The sequence below is a fragment of the Coturnix japonica genome, chromosome 9 (assembly GCF_001577835.2).
Source record: "Coturnix japonica isolate 7356 chromosome 9, Coturnix japonica 2.1, whole genome shotgun sequence".
Taxonomy (NCBI): domain Eukaryota; kingdom Metazoa; phylum Chordata; class Aves; order Galliformes; family Phasianidae; genus Coturnix; species Coturnix japonica.
Genome location: NC_029524.1, coordinates 20,572,411 through 20,590,521, shown reverse-complemented (window position 1 = coordinate 20,590,521; position 18,111 = coordinate 20,572,411). Strand labels below are relative to the sequence as shown.

Genomic DNA, 18,111 nt, shown 5'->3' with positions numbered 1-18,111 from the left:
AGCAGTCCATTATTCCCTGTGTCTCAAAGTTCCTTCTTCATGCAGCAACGCCATGATGTCTCTGTGTAAGAAATCAGTACCTTGCCCACAGGTAAATAAAGTCTGTACAAAGGAGAAGTCTCTAAAGAAAAATCCATTCCTAGAACAAAGACAACACGAACCCTGGGAGGAGAGCACCAGAAGAGGAGAGCAGAGGCCATTAACTAGCAAGCACTAGCCCTCAAGGAAGTACACACTGTTACTCCCATAGGTCTGATGTGGGCTTCTTGAAAGGTTTGAGCAGACCCTTACCCGATGTGTTAAAAATACGTGGAAGAAAAATATTTTACTTCTCGTTTTAAACACTAAATAATCACACACTCATAGCAGATTTCTGAAGAAGATTTCAGGCAGAAATAAATGTCGACAGCTGAGTTTCTGTTGCAAAGAGCAGACAAACAGTAGAGATGTGAGGGGTTTGCTGCAAGGCCACTCACTGTGCTTCATGCTGCTCAGGTGGCTGCTCTTTGCCTGCCTGGAAGTAAAATCCTCCAAGCTGTGTCTGTCTCAAACAAACCTACATATGAGGAAATGGGAGGTTTTCACAGAGCCACAGAATTGTAGGGGTTGGAAGGGACCTCCAGAGATCATTGAATCCAACCCCGCTGCCACAGCAGGTTCCCTACACCAGGTCGCACAGCTCGGCGTCCAGGCAGGTCTTGAATATCTCCAGAGGAGACTCCTCAACCGCCTGGCAGCCTGTTCCAGTGCTCCATCACACTGTGAGGCAGGACTCACCGTAACCTCTCATTTGGATTCATTTAACGGCTGGGCCCTTCCAGAGATTTTATAACATCTCTGACAGTTGCCCCTTTTTCTGCCCTTGTGAAGATTCTCATTGGTCCATTTCAAACATCAGCTTCAGGTCAGTGTTGTGCTCAATGCACACAGCCCCTGTGCAGCTCAAGGGAGAGAGCCCACATCTTCATTACCCAACTATCCTGTACTACAGGGGGTTCAAAGCCTTGTGTCTTACTCTTCCACGTGTCTGTCTCATTGTGCCATCTCACTGAATCCTCAGAATCAGCATTTTTAGTAACTAAAGGTACAAAGTCAAACGCACAAAACCAAACTGAACACAAGAGAATCAGTCTAGTTGTTGAAAAATGGCAAGGGACAAGAATACCAAAGACATAAAATGCTTTATATTACTAGTCTGCTTTCCACATAAATTAGAAAATATGGATCACATTACCATTAGTTTATGCAGTGGCAGTCTACTTTGGGATGAAAAAGCCAAGGAAAATGTAACAGCAATCTCACCCTGTATTTGCTTTGCAGAAAATGTACTTATGAAATATACATGTGCTGAAATGTGACTAGGATGCACTTCTTCATTTTGATTAAAATGCTGCTTCCTTTATGTTTACTGAGCTTCAAAAAACAGCCTGATTTGTACGCTTATAGTCTTGCTTAAAAAATAAGCATAAGATTCCGTATATTTAACTTCAGTGCTACATGTGTGAAAACAGTAACTTTCTTCAGCCTACAGTTATTAGCCGGAGAGGTAAACAGGAGCTAACAGCCACAGAGAGCATGAAGCCAATGGGACAGATGAAGAATGAGCAAAACGGAGACAGGGAGCAGCACTAAGACTGTGTATGAAGAGCTTCGTGTTTGCAAAAATAGCACTTTTTCCCTCACATTTACGTATATGGTAGATTTGTTAGTGCCTTTTGCTCACAGCCTAGAAAAAAATAAAGCTTATTTGGTGCATTGTGTTCTCAAACCTAGCTGCTTTCTGAAGCAGTTCTGGTATGATTTTAAGGCAGCATACATCAGTGCCTCAAGGCCACTTAAGGCCTTTTAGGGCTAAAGTTATCACTTGCCCTGGAGCCCCTGGTAGTCCATCCTCTGCTATGTATGTCATGACACCAAGTATAACTCAGGGAGACAACATTCAAGTCTGTATTTCTGTGACATTCTGTCCACCTTCCCTTCATCCCCCCCACCTCAAACAAAAATCTCTGGACAGCAGCTCGGTACTGCTCACTGAGCCCCTCCACCCTTCTGCAGTGGGCACCTGGGAGCACAGGCAGCCACTTTGGTGTTACATTGCCCTGCTCAATGAAAGCAAGTCTTTTCAGAACAGTCCATCCAAATAAACCATCACCTCACTCTTTTTCACTAGAAAACATCTGCCCATCCCAGTCTGACACTCCAAGTCAGCACCATATACCTGTGCTTGCCAATGCGGCCAATGGCTTTTTCAGCTACCTCCTAGTACAGAAGACTTTCCACAACTTTCTTAATTGAGTGCAAAGCCAGTTACTGCACTCACTGAAAATAGTGTAAGAAATCTGCTTTCCTGTTAACTGCTCCATCATGCACAGAGTAGAAAACCTCAGCTTTAAGGCTGGCTTTCCTGGGACCTGGTTTTTCCCACATCTCTCTAGCTGTGCGTATAAAGTAAAATGACTGCAGCCTCTACATGATTAAAATGGAGTAGTGCAGTAATTGTGATGGCACAAGCAATGAAAGTACGAACACATGCCTTCAAGAATCCAGTGGTAGCTGATACTTCTATTCTGTGTACTGAAAATTCATGAGAGTAAACTGTGTGTTTCCATTTCACCACTTTTCCATGAAATGATTATGAGCCTTTTTGTTCTCCCAGCCTCTTCAGAGTTGTTATGGCCTTTATGTACTGCTAGATTTAAGTTAATAAGTCAGCGAAGGTCACTGTGACGATGCTGACAGTGAACCCAGAGACCTCATCAGTACTTCAATCAGACTTGTTTTTGCATAAACTGCTCTAAAGTATTTGAACACAAACATGAAATGGCTCCACATGCCCTGCAAAGCCCCCTGCAGACATGCACACACAAACATGTGCCATGGGCACTGCCAGCCATGTGTTCTTGTGTCTGCACACTTCTGTCTGCAGGCCCCATGGGTAACAGTGAGTAAATGTAAGGGTGCAAATGCTTTTGTTTAAACATGGCATCTTAGCACATCGCACAAGCATTCAGGAATTCAACCAGACAAAGCTGTAGGTTAGCAGCACGTTCTGCTGCAGCTCAGCACCTGTGAATAAGTCGCCCTCTGCTCCAACGCAGAGTATCACAACAACAGTCTTCCAAGTTATACCGGCTGTATTGAACAAATTCCTTTCATTAGTAATTAGCCTACATTCTAACAATCCTAACTCTGCTAAGTAAGAGAAAGATGCAAGAATCTGGATTAAACAATGAGTGCTTTATGGACTAACCTGGCTTCTGTCAGAAACAACCTGCTCTTGGAGAGTTTGCTGTTTGCCACCCAGCATGTTAAAAACACATTTGTGTACGAAGTAATTGCAGCACTACCATTGCTAGGCCTGCATGATGCATCACGTCTGTAACAGCCCAGCAAAGAAGCACAACAGGTGGGGAAGAGGCAGCCTAGCTGAAATCATGAGAGCACACAGGCAACTGCAAGTTGTGCTGGTGAAGAAATCACATCAGGAAAGTTTTCAGTACTCCCAAATGAAAATGGACTGCATGAATAACAGCAAGGCTGCCCATAGTCTCCCGGCACACGGTGCCCAGCACGCAGCACAGCTGTGAGGCAGCACCAGCCCTGCTGAGCTCGGGGCTCTCTAAGGGCCATCTGCTGAGCGTGCGTGGCCGTTCCTTTCTGCCTGGCAGAAATCCACATGTGGACACTGAGTTCTCAGCATAATTAGCTCTGCCAAGTCCCAAGGCTCCTCTGTTAGTCATACATCTACAAGGATAATGTGGTCTGAGTGCCTGTCACAGTACACAACGGCTCATCTCCAGCAAAACACAGATTCAGTCCTTGTTTTCCCTTCTAAACTTGTGGTGCTTGGCATTCACTATGGGTGGTACTGCTTCCACAAAGCCAGAGCAAAGATATACGTTCCCCACGCTCTCAGATGATATTTACAAACAGCTCTTCTGCAGAACCTCATTCGTCATTTCAATAATCATGATTAAATAACACAGGCAGTGGGCTAGCATGCAAATGGAGGAGATGACAGGTGTGATGAGGAGGAAAAAGAAATGCGTTACTGACAGCCAGGATCAGCCTGCTCTAGGATGTCATTTGGTATGCCAGCTAAGTACGCAGTGAGGATCCCCGAGTAAGGATATGTATCAAGATCAGCATGGTATATAAAGCAAATTTCCATTGGCAATTTATTCCTTATTTCTCATACAGTGCCCATCACCAGCAGGGAATCTGTCCATTATGAATGTACCCAATACCCAGCATTCTGAAAGGCAGTAATTCGGACATTTGCTCAGGATGCCATTCACCATATTCATGTTCCTTGTAAAGTACTCCTTCATTCAAATTCATTCAATGGAAATGGTGAGATCAGAAGTCTTTTGTGACACACATGCAGGTCTTCATATGAAACAAAAATTATAATCAATTCCTTTCCAGTACCAGCAACCTGCATTTGTTGTGCGAGCAAACTCAAACTGACATCAGTATTCCAGCATCAAATCACGAAGTAATCATACGTTTAATACCACTTAAATATGCACAGACTAATAAAGCTGTAGTAGGAGCACGTTACCAAACAATGTTTTTTAAACCAAGCTGAGACTGTTTGTAATGCTGCTTTCCCGACATTCTGAACCACATAAAAATGTGACATTAAAGCAAAAAATGTTAAAACCAGACATAGGGTTCTGTTGGAGCAGTTATGACTCCTCACTGCTTGGCATGGCAAGCAACAGTACCTTGCCAATATTCACTAGGAGGAACCACAATTTGATATGCAGTATTTTAATTTGTTGTATTGACTTTAGCAAAAAATTCACCAGTGTGGAAAGTTAAATGCAAATCATACATTTGTATGTTGTAAAATTACTCATTTACGTGACTAAGGAGTTTTGCAGCACTTTTTAAATTTCCTTTGCCAGACCCGACTCCACTGGACGCCTGCAATTCTCCCATCTCCCTGGTCTTCCTGAACTCTCAGACGTAGCACTTTCTTTTAATGAATTCATTTTTCTGTTCATTATAAACTCTTTGTTTATTTCTAGCAACCTCTGATCTTCAAATAGTTCTGCCTGTTGAAAGTCACTGTCCATGAGCGACTGGCAGTGCATCTTACATTCGAGAACATGAGGTGATGCAGTGTAATCACTGTAAGGGAACCTCAGATCCTTCCTTATGCTGAAAGTATCAGCACTCACACAGGGGAAAAGCACTCAGGAAAATGTGGCTTTAAGCACAGAAAGATAATGGATGATAATAGCCTTCTTACTCCCCTAGATCAAGTACTACACTGCCCAGAATGTCTGCCAAAAGTAAATGCATTTACTCTGTACTTCTTACGTACTCCCATTTTCAAGGATCCAATTATTTTTCCTGGAATGTGTTGCCTGTACCTGAATACAAAATATACAGCAAGTTCAAAATGAAGTGGTAAGAGCTGCTGTAATAAGAATTACTTTATATCTGATTATAGATGTTAAATATACAGCAACAAGGATGAGACCTGGGCTCCAAAGAACAAAAAGATGTCCCACATATTAGTCTACAACCTTACCTGAGACCTCAGGCTCTGGGCTCCTCCTTGCACACCAAGTACCATTTGCCACAAGACTCTGAAGCTTCACAGCCACCTGCAGAAAACTGTTGACCACCACCAAGAGATACTTGGAATCCCCTGTGAACATCTGCACTTTTTACTTATAGTTGTGGCAAGACATAGGGAGTACTCAGTGAAATGGACATCTTAACTTCCCTTTGCATATCAGTGTTAGGAATACAGAGACTCCATGAAAGTCCTGAAACAGGCACAGCCCTGAAAGCACCTCGACCTGCACAGCCATCCCCTGCAGTCTGCAGCCACGTGTCATCTGGGTGCTCACTCACCGAAGGAAGAAGTTGTGGTTACAATTGTTTGATGATGTCCAGATGACGGGCTGTGCTGGCTGCCCTCCAATCTAATTATCTATTAAAAGGAAAAAAAAAAGTCATTTCCAACATTCATGGCTGCAAAGGAAAAAGGCTCGATTACGTAACCCAGAGTCAGACATTACAGTAAAATGATTTACCATCAGGAGAATGCTTAAAACAGTGGTCTGTATCAGACACACTGTTTAGCAGCATCTTGTTCTGAAAGACTGGTGTGCTGCACATTTATAGCAGATCTTTATTTATGCCTGTAACGCTCTTTATCTTCCACAGATACCCTTTGTACATGAAGCACATATACTGCTTGGTTAGAGCCACGGAACTTGAACTTCCTTCCTCAGTAGCACTTAACTACAGTCTCCACAGTGAACATTAAAACTGGCAAACTTAATAATTGCATGTACCCTTGCAAGTAACTGACCAGCAGCTTCTCATACACTCACTCATTCGATAGATAATTTGTGATCTCAATCAGGATAACTAAACAAAACCTAAACCCAAGCAAGGTCTCAATTTCATAAAAGCAAAAACAAGGAACCAAGTGTGGTGAGCAAATGATGAACAGAAGAATCAAAAAGTGTGTTTCAACAGCAGCTGTGCTGCCTGCCAGGCGCAAACTGGCTGTAAAAATGGGAACGGGAACATGCTCTTCTTACAGATGAACTGTACAAATGATCTTGTTACACAGACAGGTTTGCATTTCTTTTTTCCCCAGACAAAACATCTTTAGAAGCTCATTGTTTCTAAAGGTAGGCAACTTGGAAATTATCTGTGAGTTTGATGGAGTTTAATCTGAAAAGCACTGCCCCAGATTCTGAGCCAGCATTAAATGGCTTCTTACAAACCAATTTCAGACCAGACACCACTTTGAAGTAATTTACCCATCTACTCAAACAAGCGTGCTACTGGCCCTTCTCATCCAGCATAGCTGAGATGGAACGCTGCTTGGAAATGACAGCTTCCATATGAAAAATGATGCCATAAGTTTTAATTTCAAGATTAAAACAGATGAAGTAAAAAGCAAAATCACTTCATTATTGGGGCACATAAATCACAGGTAAATAGACGAGAAAGTAAATCCAATCCTGAAGCTTTCCTGGCTATATTAAATGTTTCTGTTTCTCCAGCAACATGTTATGTGAGAAAGAGAATGGACAAGAGCTGGGAATTGCAATGTGCTCAGCATGCTGGAAGTTCACTTACACATGCCATGCCTGGCTGTTCCTCCTAGGCACAGAGATGTATGGAGAATGAGCCATGAGGAAGAGCTGGTGCTGGGGTCAAAGAAATTAATGCCAAGAGAAGTGAATCGTTTTGTTAATTCTCAGATCTTCTCCTCTGCAGATTAAAATCAAGGACGAGAGGACGGTGCTGAGAGCTGAAGAGATCTGTTCACTAGCACTAGCAACAGGGGGAAAATGCCCATCAGCTATGGTGACATTTCAGTGAAACCAGCTTAGCCCTGAGCTCGGACAGCAGCAGGAGACAGTAAGAATTGAACACTGCATAATACACACAGGTATCTGCTTTGTTTCAGCTACTGCCTTTGTTCTTCACAAAGCCCATTCTTTAATAAAAGAACACAACGAACACAATGAAAGCGCAGCTCATGCACAGTGCTGATGGTCTGCAAGTCAGGACTAATTCTGAGGTCTTTAGTCAGACTGAAGACCTCAAAAGAATTCAGGATTAAATTAAATTTTCAGCAAGGGCTCAGTAACTTCTGCGGCCTTCTGAGAACAGCCTCCGAGCAGCCTTCCCAGAACAAAGCAGCAATACAGGGCTAGTTTCTACACCAGGCACGTACCCAGAACTGCTATGGAGAATCTGCCGGAGTTATTTCAGGTTTGTGCCACTGCAAAATGCACCTACGCTCCGGCCTATCTGCAGTGCAGCAAAGTACTAAGACAGCGCCCAGAAGTACATGTGGCAGGACTGGTCCCTTTTTTGGCAGAACAATCTAATGAAGTGCAAAATTAATGGATGACAGTAGCTCAAGTCCTATCACTGGAGTTCACGCTGCCCACTGGTTACTCAAAATAATTGCATCTCTAGGAATCATGGTTGATTTTCTGACATAAAAATCCATGATAAACTTGAAAAGATGATGATTAAAGCATCTCAGAGGGTGATGTACAGCCTTTCCCAACCTGAAGTAACTGGCATCCTTCTCTTACCTCCTTTAATCTCAGTGCTGAGCTGTGCACTACTGGAGCCTGAACAGGCTGCAGCTCACTGCCCATGCAAACCTTATTTTCTCAATTCCACTGAAATCATTATGAGTCATCAAATACACTGGGGATACCAAAATAATACACTGCAACAGGTACTCCATGTCCATTATTTAATATTTCTACTTATATAGTAATTCAAGGCCACAGAGGTCAAAATCAAGCTGCACTGTCCTGTAGGAACATTAAGGTGTCAGGCAGCAGTCTGGCTTCAAGGCCCACCACTGGAAACGACTTCATTCTTAGCAATCAGTAAATACAGAGTATCCCTGTGAATCAGCCATGTGTATATCAGCCTTACAACACATAACAAACCAACCGATGCTGGTGTGAACATCATACTGGTGGGGTCTGAGCTCTCTTCAATAAGTGAAGACTCATCAAATCACAAGCATGCAAAAACTGAGCACACAAGAAATGAACATGCAATAGGTACTACTGCATACGCAACTCCCAGACAAATGTGCAAAAGCACTTTCTGCAAGTACCTTCGTTAAGATTATGTCTGTAGTGCTGGGTGAGAGGTGAGGGGTTTGGACACTGGAATGAAGCCTCCAAAAACATCAGCTGGTACAAGCAAGGTGACACCTCAACATACTGAAAATGGTTCTTAGCAGGTCAAAGATATTACAAGTCAATGGTGCACCTCTAACAAAAGGAGAGGCAAGAAATAATCAGGGCTGGGATTGTGCCACCTCTGTCAATAATGCAGCTCTTCTGCATTTTTGATTGGAATGTATAGGGCTGTAAAATATCCTATTTGGGAAATTACATCTCAGGAGATCTCATTCCAGCTCATCTTTTGTTTTTGTGTATGCAAAATTAACCCTCAAAAGATCAGAGGCACATCAGAAGCTCCGGTATAAATACCCAAACCAATAGCTTTGAAAAACCAACAACCCCAAGGCTCAGCACAGCACATGTGGACATGCACACACATGGGAAGCCCTCTCTCTCTGGCAACAACAGCTGCAGATATCACCATTACCGCCCCTGCTGTCCTGTGTTCTGGAAAGAAGAGGCAGGAAATGAGAGGAAAGTCGTCTCATGGGGAGAGGTGAGCCACGGATGACATGCAGTCAATCCCATGGTAACAGCGTATTTATATCACTCTTAATGGTCTTACATCTACAAATCGTTTGAACGGGATTACTACACAGTTTTAAGCAGGTGAAGTGGCTTTTCTTTTAACATCATTCTTGGAAAGATGTGAATCAGTAATTATCCTTCTAGAAGAGAATAACAATAATAGGGAAGGTTACTATTTTCATTTGTATGAAATAAATGCTTTACAGACAGACAAAAACAGCCTGAAGTAACGGGAGGATTTAACAGGCACTTCCCATGAATAGGATGTCAGGGTAGCAAGGATGAAGCAGCTTCAAGGACGCATTTTCAAACGATGTAAATACATGGAGATTCTGTCCAAAGACACGTGGAAATTCTGCATTTTGCATGCAATGAAAAGGTTTCATCAAGACAGTGTGCAAAACACTTAACCTTTCAGCTCTCTGCAGATGTATCAAAAAGGTTGACTCAACTCAATAATTACAATGACAACAAATAAACCCTAAAACCAGAAACTTTCCACAAGAGTCATTACCTGTTGTTGTTTTGCTAAGGTAACAGCAGAGTATGAAGGTCAGAAATCCTGCATCACTCCTTTACTCCAAACATTCCCAGCCAGGATTATAGGGGTACAATTCTGCCATACTTCTCTTGTCTGTGCCATTCGTGGGGAGAAGTAGAATTTTGAGTGTAGCCTAAACAAATTCCTATCATCATTACAGATACTTTCTGAGCTTACTGACAACAAGCTTGTATTACCTTAAAACAAGTTTGCCAGTATAAAAGAAAAGGAAACTTTTACTGCAATATTAGTGCAGTTTCTTGTCCAACATTCAGCTTCGCTTTCTGATCAGAGCAGCGACTCACTGTGCTGTGTGCCTGCTGTTTCATATCGGTGCTGTAATGCAGTCGCAGGCATATGATAAATACTGGTCCATATCAATATTGTGAGGACATTTAAGGGTAGCAAGACATTCAAGTGGGAAAACAAGAAACAAAAACCTAGTACAAGTGATGAAACAGCGTGAAAGGACAAGAGCCAACTTCTCTTCCAAATCAGAGAAAATGGCATATTTACTCTCAACAGCTGGAATTTACTAAACAAGTTACAAACAGAACAACAGACAGAACTGTACATAACACATCTACAGTAAAAATGAATGAACGCTTGTCTTCATCTTAAGGGCTAAAAGAGAAGACTGTGCCTGCTAGAAGAGCAAGGGCCCACCCTGCCCATTTAATCAGAGACGTCTGCGTCAGCTTCATGTGCGTGTGTAACGGATTGACATCAGTGGGAAATTCACAGCTCCCCTGGCAGCAGCTGCCTTAAGATCTGCACACTGTGAGGATACGGCTGCACAGCCACTCCTCCCATACTGCCAGCTTCTTCCCTTCAGCTCACTACGCAGCAAAAAGTAAACCAGAAACATCAAATGCTCCTTCCCATGCTAATAGCGATTTAGAAGAAGATGTTTCAGTTATTTACTGTCCTCCGAGGAAAGAAAAAGTACAGAATGCCTTTATAAAAAACATGTTTTAAAAACCCCCAAAGAAATTTACAATCTTTATCTGATGGATAAAAAGCACCGAGCACCATAACTGTAATGGACAGCTTTTCCTTTCCTGTTCACAAGCTTTGTGACAGCGAACTGCAGCCTCACCCTAAATGTACCCAGACACCAAACAGGGGAGGGGACGCTTTTACTTCTGCTGCAGTTTGTCCCCACTGTTCTATTATTTTTAGTAACAGGTCACTAGGACACTCCTGAACTCCAGTGTTTCCAGCTCCTTGCAATGCAACTCCTTTCAAGAGCAGAATATCAAAATCCCAGGAAAACACTTCTCTGAAGAGGAGCCCAGCTCACATACACTGTCTATTTAATCAAAAGGAAAGGAGGAATCAGGACTCTAAACTCAGCTGTTTCTTTTGGGGTGCTCCTTAACCCAAATACTCCAGTAATGCAGTAACACCATTCAGAAAAGCACGACTCAAGAGAGTTTCCCAAGGTTTTGAAATCCTGGGCTTTGCAGAGCGCTGGTTATTGGGAGGGAGAACCAAACCACAAACTATTACTATTGGTACAGCTTTGCAAGGCTGGGACAAAATTACTGCATGTGCTTTTTGATTCTACTCTGACTGCTGACACCACCACCGTTCTGCCAGTGGGGGGCTGTCCTGAAAGCTCCCGCAGTGACCCTGATGTATGAGAGGGATCCACAGAGCACAGCATATCTCAAATACAAGAGAAATGTGACGCATGAATGGGAAGGCGAAATGCTGAGAGCCCCCCTCGGGTCCCTCACTGTATTTGCACCCAGACCTGCCACACTTTGCTCACGCTGTAAACCACCCTCACTGCTCTCAGCATATGGAGCACAGTGTGACTGTGCCTGGGAATGCACTTCCCAGAAAGAGCACTGCTGCAGGGCTGGGAGCTGAGGCTCTGCAGCACGAGGACAGGGCGCTCTGAAAACAACCACAGCACTTTCTCACAAAGCAGGCTCACATTTTGTAAGTGCCTACACAAAGAACTAAGCACAGCAGCCTCAATCTGTCACTTAGCTTTCACCTGCTAAGAGTTCAGAAGTTCACGAGCAGTTCATCAGCTGGTTCTGAACATAATTGTTCCAAGCATTATGGAAAAATTCAGGCCTTCGCAGCCAAAAGCCATCTTCTGGAAGCAGGCAAGTGTTATTCTCACTGAGAAAAACACAGCTACGGAGCCTTAAGCCAGATTTAAGGCAGTAAGAGTACAAGCTCCAACCTGAAAACACACACCTTGAGTGTCTGTGTTAGTAGGACAGCATTCCTTTTATGCAGGCGGAGCCAAACAGCTGTGGAACTGGCATTACGTTTGTGACTGTAAGACAAAAGGTAGAATTTCCTACATCAGCTGAGTGTTAACAGCTGCTCCCCTCTAGAATTTTTATTGGTCATATTTATGCCACTGTTCCCTCGTTCTGGAATGAAACAATAAAATCAGCATCAACAGACAATGCACGAAAAGACACAACAGTTCCAAAATCAATACAAGCCAATGAGTAATGCAGCCACAGATCACCTGGCAGGCACTGAGATTAATATCTCATCCATACTAATTGAATTTCCACTAATAAATTGTAAAGAGAAATAAAGCAACATCAATATATCAGAACACAATATTATTAACTAAGGGCATTAAATTGTGTGATCAGGTTTTGGCCTTTTTGCTTTTGGTGAGACCTCACAAGTGAGAGGATGGACATTCACTGCCCACTTCTTGCAGGGTGAAATCCCAGCTTTCCTGACAGTCACACATCACCCTCACACAGACTGTGCAGGGATATGAAAGCGTCCTTTCTTCTTGTAAAATCAGGCCATAAAGTACAAGACACTGCCTCATCTTCCTGCATTTGACCTAGATATACATCCACATATACAACTATTAACCCAGTAGAGTCTCTTACAGGAAGCTAAGTGCAAGCTTCTCCCCAGCATTGCTGCAACATTACTTAGCTCAACTTAACCCATTTATTCAGTTAACAAGAATAAGCTACAAAATCCTACTGTGCAGAATTCTGTATCTTCTGAATACAGCATTAGAAGCTGAGGGCCATCTGAAGGAATAGGACATAAATTCAAGCCCTTGAGTTTGACTGGAACAACATGCACTGCATGTTCCAAAGTACAGCTACAAAGAGGTGAGCAAGCAGCGTCCCCCAGTGTTCAGAGTGCAAAACCATGGAGCAGATCAGCCACAGCAGCACAAGCAGCAGCTTCGAAATGAGGATACACCACTCCCTGTATTGTAGTGGTCTGCACTGAATTCAGACTGAAAACAGGGTGACAAGGACAGCAAATGGCACATTCTATTTCGCTTTTGCTTCCTTCAGTCATGATAACTCAAGTTCAGTTTTCTTGAACAGCCTCAGCAGCTTCGCTCTATTTCTACCTCCTTAAATATACAGTAACATCCCTAAAAGCAGAGGGAGAGCATCAAAACAGCTTCTGCAGCGAAAGTTCAGCCACAGGAATCAAGGAATCCAGTCTCCACAGAGAGCTTCTCGGGACACATACTAATGCCAGAAAATGGCTTTCAGACTTGCTATCTTGCAATACTAATGCACAGAGCAATCAATTAGAATGTGTCCTGTCAAGAGAAAAAACACTGCTAAAAAACTTCAGAGGGCCAAGACACCTGAAGCCAAAGAAAGGGCTCCTCTCAGGAACACTGTGAGCTTCTTGAACTGTAACAGAACATGAGAGAGGCAATGGCTTTTAACCTTTAAATTAACTGAATAAGGAAATACAAAAGAGCAAAAGTAAGGATTATATATATATATTTAATATTCCTAGTTGGGGCACATTTTTATTTTCCAAGTGCAGATTTCCAACTGACCCATCACCTGACGTCCCGATCACAGCCCCGTCTCTCCAGTTAAAAATACCCCTTCCCATGACACAGCTTGAAACAACTGCCTGAAGTCATGTGTATGAGAGACAGAGCATGCAAGTATTCATCATGAAATCATACCATCATTTGTGTATCTGTGCATTTGGAAAACAAAAAGCTGACTATTTAATGTAAAGTGCTATGACTTCTATTAAAAAGCAATCACTGACAGTGAATTAGAGTGGGGGAAAGTGAAGCAAATAGCAAAGAAAAAGAAAAAAAAAAAGCTGTAACAAAAACTGGAAGAGTCATGCATGAGTTTATGTATTCCTTACAAGTCTTGAAAAACTCAGGGTTAAAATTTATCATGCAAATTACTTTTTAAGCTTCAAAGATGTTTTTTTTTACAAATGCCCCTTAAATGTCAACATTAATGGCCTTTCAAGGATAATTACATCTTCTGCATAAGGTGAAAGAGATTTATAAAAGATCCAGCCGCTGTCCCATGACTGTTACTGTTAATCACAACCACACTCTTCATGTGCATGGAGTTAAGCACACCACAAAATCACGCTGCTTTGCTGGATCCAAGCACAACACCCAGCACCTTCCAGCATAAAGTCCCCAAAGGTTTTGCAGTTCTCAGAGTACAGACCAGGCTCTGCGCCCCATGGAAAAAGAGGAATGGGAATTATAGGCAGTTTTCACCTCAGCAACAAACCAAAGGAGCAAAGTAGTGAAATGCTGCAGGGGATTTTCTGCAGTGAGAAGGACTAAAACAAGGGGATCACAAAAACATCAGAAAACACACAAAAGGCATGAAGACATTCACCCTAATGCTAATACATTCGAAGTTCTACTCTAAGCTATTCTTCAGATAACACAAGCACTGTAGTGTTGTGCTGATCAACCGCAGTGTGAGCTCTTCAGTTCGGCAAGCTGTGTAAGCAAGACACCCACACAAGTTACTGTATCTCTGAATGAGCTATAAGCATGTCTGTACAACGGACAGCATAACATAAAAGTTACCGTTATTCACTGCGTTGGCTTTAAAGAGATGGAAATTATGACCGTTTCTCATCACTAGAGGGAGCTACTTTCACATATTAATACTCTACTACCCAAAGGCGAACCCTGAAACAAAAACGGGACCATCTTTGCATAAATTGCAGTCACACTGTCTGCTGCACCGGGTCCAGCCCAGCTGCCGTTAACCCGCAGGCCCAACACAAGGTTGACTTTCACTGATTTTGAAGAGTTTAGGAAGGCAAAAATAGGTTCTTTTCGTCTCCGTTCTGCTAGTTTAGTTTAGCAGCGAGCAATGTAACGTGCTTGTCTGCCCTTCCCTGTCAAGCAGAGATTCTTCTAATACTTGCTGTGCTCAGATGCTACAAGAAACAGTACATGGTGACAAAAAACAAGAAAGAAATTGGCTAATTATTCATAGGTCACTACATTAAACTACACCTTCCTCATTATTTTCTGAATCTGAGCTTATACTTCCGTGTCACATTTTCCCTTCTCACACACACAAAACATACTTAAACCCACATCCCCTCCATCTCTATTACAGCAGGAAGTCCAGGAAGCTGAGGGTGGATCAGTTTTTTTCCACAGGCAGCAATGAAACGTCTCCATCACAGCACACCGCAACAAACAAAACAGACACAATGAAACTGCAGCAAGACTGTCAGCTGCTGCTTTATTAATGGTGTTTTAAAAGGGTGCAGTTCCCCTGCCCGGCAAGATGCTGCTGTGACCTCCAAACATAATTGAGATGCATTGCAAAAGCCAGAACAACTGCACTCTTTGTGACACCTGCAGCCCAAGGCCTGGCTCCAGCTGTGGGCTGCCCCTGAGGTCAGGGCCCACTCCACAGCATGCACGCAGTATGTGCACTGATGTGCTGATGACATTCAGAAATACACCAAACTCTCACCCCTGTACTTCAGTTTCCAAAGCAACAAAACCAAACCTTAGACAAGGTTGGTATGTGGCAACTGACCTATTTCCTCTAAGCCTCCTTACACAAAGCTGGGCTGCAGCAAAACCATTCAACACGGAGTGGGAAGATTAGGGACCACCTCTAAGGCTTTTTTAGGTGCTGAGGAATCTTAACAGCAGCCATGGTTTCACTTCACTGTAACAGGGATGGGTAACCAAAAGATGCAGTGCCTACATTCTTCCTTCCAGTAACTTCATCAGTTAAAATATGACTCTCAACTTGTTCTCTACATGCACAGATAAGCAGATCATTTATTTGGGTTCTGGCTCACCAAAGGAAATGAAAAAAAAAAAAAAGGCTGGATTACTTCCTATCCCGTCCCTTAGAAGAGCTTATTTTGCTTCATAGAAGCTTAGTGTGACATACTTACCTAGATTACAAACACCTTGAGTCAAGAAACACTCTTTATTTTACCTTATTTATAGATCAGACCAGCTCTGTCCATGGCTGCACAGCATGGTGCTGTGTTGCTCTGCTGGAGAACCTACTAACTCTTGTTTGTGTCACAACATGCAAGTCCAGAAGCACAGCGAGACTCATTGTGGTGCTTGGCCCCTCTGTACTGAGACCAGTGAACCACTCCATGTCCCCCTAATTCTACCAATGGTACAGAAACTTCAGGGATCTGAGGGGTTCAGATATTTTTCCTCAGTACTGATACCGCTATCGAGTTGGCTTGGGAGGGTTTGCAGGGCTGTGAGTGGAGAATTTGGCTGAAAGCTTTTTCTTTTGTTTCATTGTGGCATTTGTACTGCTCACCCCACAGCAAGAGCAGAACAAAACCAGTATGTGAAGTCAGTTCTTCAAAAATCATCTCTGTCAAATCAGAGATGTCTGTATTGTGCAAGTTCTGAAGGCATTTGGAGTTGTTTAGCAATACAAAAAGCTGTTTGTTTTAATACACTCCCTTTTGTTTAATGAGAATGTCAAAGATCTCCCCAAAGGCTCTAACAAAGGAAAGCAGCTTCTCATCGCCTTTAGAGCTCTGCTGGAGATTTGAGATGCCTCAAAGCAGGTCTCAAGAGTCCTCTCCAGGACATCTCCTTGTGCCTCTGTTCCAGAGCACAGCTGTAGGAATTTCTAGGTGGACAGCCTCATCCTGGGATCCCAGGTGAGACACTGTTCTGTGGCACAGTCAGACATACACAAGGACTGAACCAAAGGCTGTAAAGTATCAGAAATCTGTTCAAAAACTTTTCCTCTGTGTTTTTTGTTTCTGTGTGTTTTCATTCTTTTGTTATGAGAAGATGGGAGAAATGATTTCCTGGGCCTTTCCTCAGCAACATACTGATCCCTGGCTGATGGAGCCTCCTACTCATGGCACAACATCTGCTACTTTTCTTTCTTTCTTTCCTTCTTCCTTTCCTTTCCTTTCCTTTCCTTTCCTTTCCTTTCCTTTCCTTTCTCTCTTTCTTTCTTTTAAGAAGCTTTCCATGCTACAGGCACAAGCCTGAGCTGAATTTCTCATGATAATGACAAGTATAGGGAATAAGAGCTTTTACACACACCTTCACCCAGTTGTGGACTATAAAGAAACCCCTCTGAGGGTAGAATCAACTGATTGGGTTTATCCCAGGATGGAATAGGAGTCACAGTTCCTTCTCTTATAACATTCAACTTTTTTACATTGGACTTGTTGGAGGCAGCAAGTAACAAATGTCGAGCACTGTAAGGTGGAATGATACAAAGATGGTAACAAATATTCAGAATGTTAGTTATAGGGAAAAACTTACCAATATGGATGCCTTCACTGGGAAATGCTGATACAATCTCCATCATGGACCAGTCTCCAAGAGCTACTGCCTTAGTGGTGGTCAGCCCTTAAATGGGGTCTAGAGGAGGTGGAGTCGAGCTTCACCCCTTCTGGGAGCACAGCTAAATTACTCTCACCTGTGCTCCCACAGCTGACCCGACACTTGCCTCAGCTGATTAAGCAAAGGTTCAGGCTGTGATCACCAATTTCCCATACAAGCATATAATGATAACAGCAAAGAAATGCTGCCTAAAAGCAGACCATTTCTGGCTTGCCTGGCCTTGAATTTTTGCTTGATGATGGAGTCAGGTGTGAGATTTTTGATCTACCAACTTGACTGCTGTCAAAATATTTAACAGCTGTTTGCCTGAAGTCACCTCCCTTTCCTCACCAGAGGGGACATGCTGTCACATTAACATTCTTCCTAACTAAAGTGTCAGTTGCAGACTACAAAGTTAAGACACGGTTGCATGTGAACTTTAAGGGTAGTTGGAATATTCTGCCTCTCAACATCACCTTGAAGAGAGCAGAGCTTTTCCCAACTTTTCCATGACTGCACACAGTAACTGCTGACAATCACCTCACCTCCATATGCTCACTGATGAACACCAGCTGTAGTTCATGCTGGCCATTACACTTCTGCCTGCTGAGCAGCCTTTGTGCTCGAGGAGATTTCAGACTGCCATCAGTGAGAGGACTTCTTCTCACACCAGTAAATAGAATTAAACATGTTTTTGTTCAAGAAGAAATCTGGATATTCCTACA

General features: G+C 42.9%; 1 protein-coding gene across 1 annotated transcript in view; it reads right to left on the bottom strand.

Moving 5' to 3' along the window:
- GPR149 (G protein-coupled receptor 149) overlaps window positions 1–17,396 on the bottom strand; it is a 47,009-nt gene extending 29,613 nt beyond the window's left edge. Inside the window, exons 1-2 of the mRNA XM_032446454.1 lie at window positions 17,327–17,396; window positions 5,875–5,953 (exon numbers count right to left, since the gene is read on the bottom strand). The gene's annotated coding sequence lies outside the window, so the exon portion shown is untranslated. The remainder of the gene's footprint in view (window positions 1–5,874; window positions 5,954–17,326) is intronic.
- Window positions 17,397–18,111: the final 715 nt, after the last annotated feature.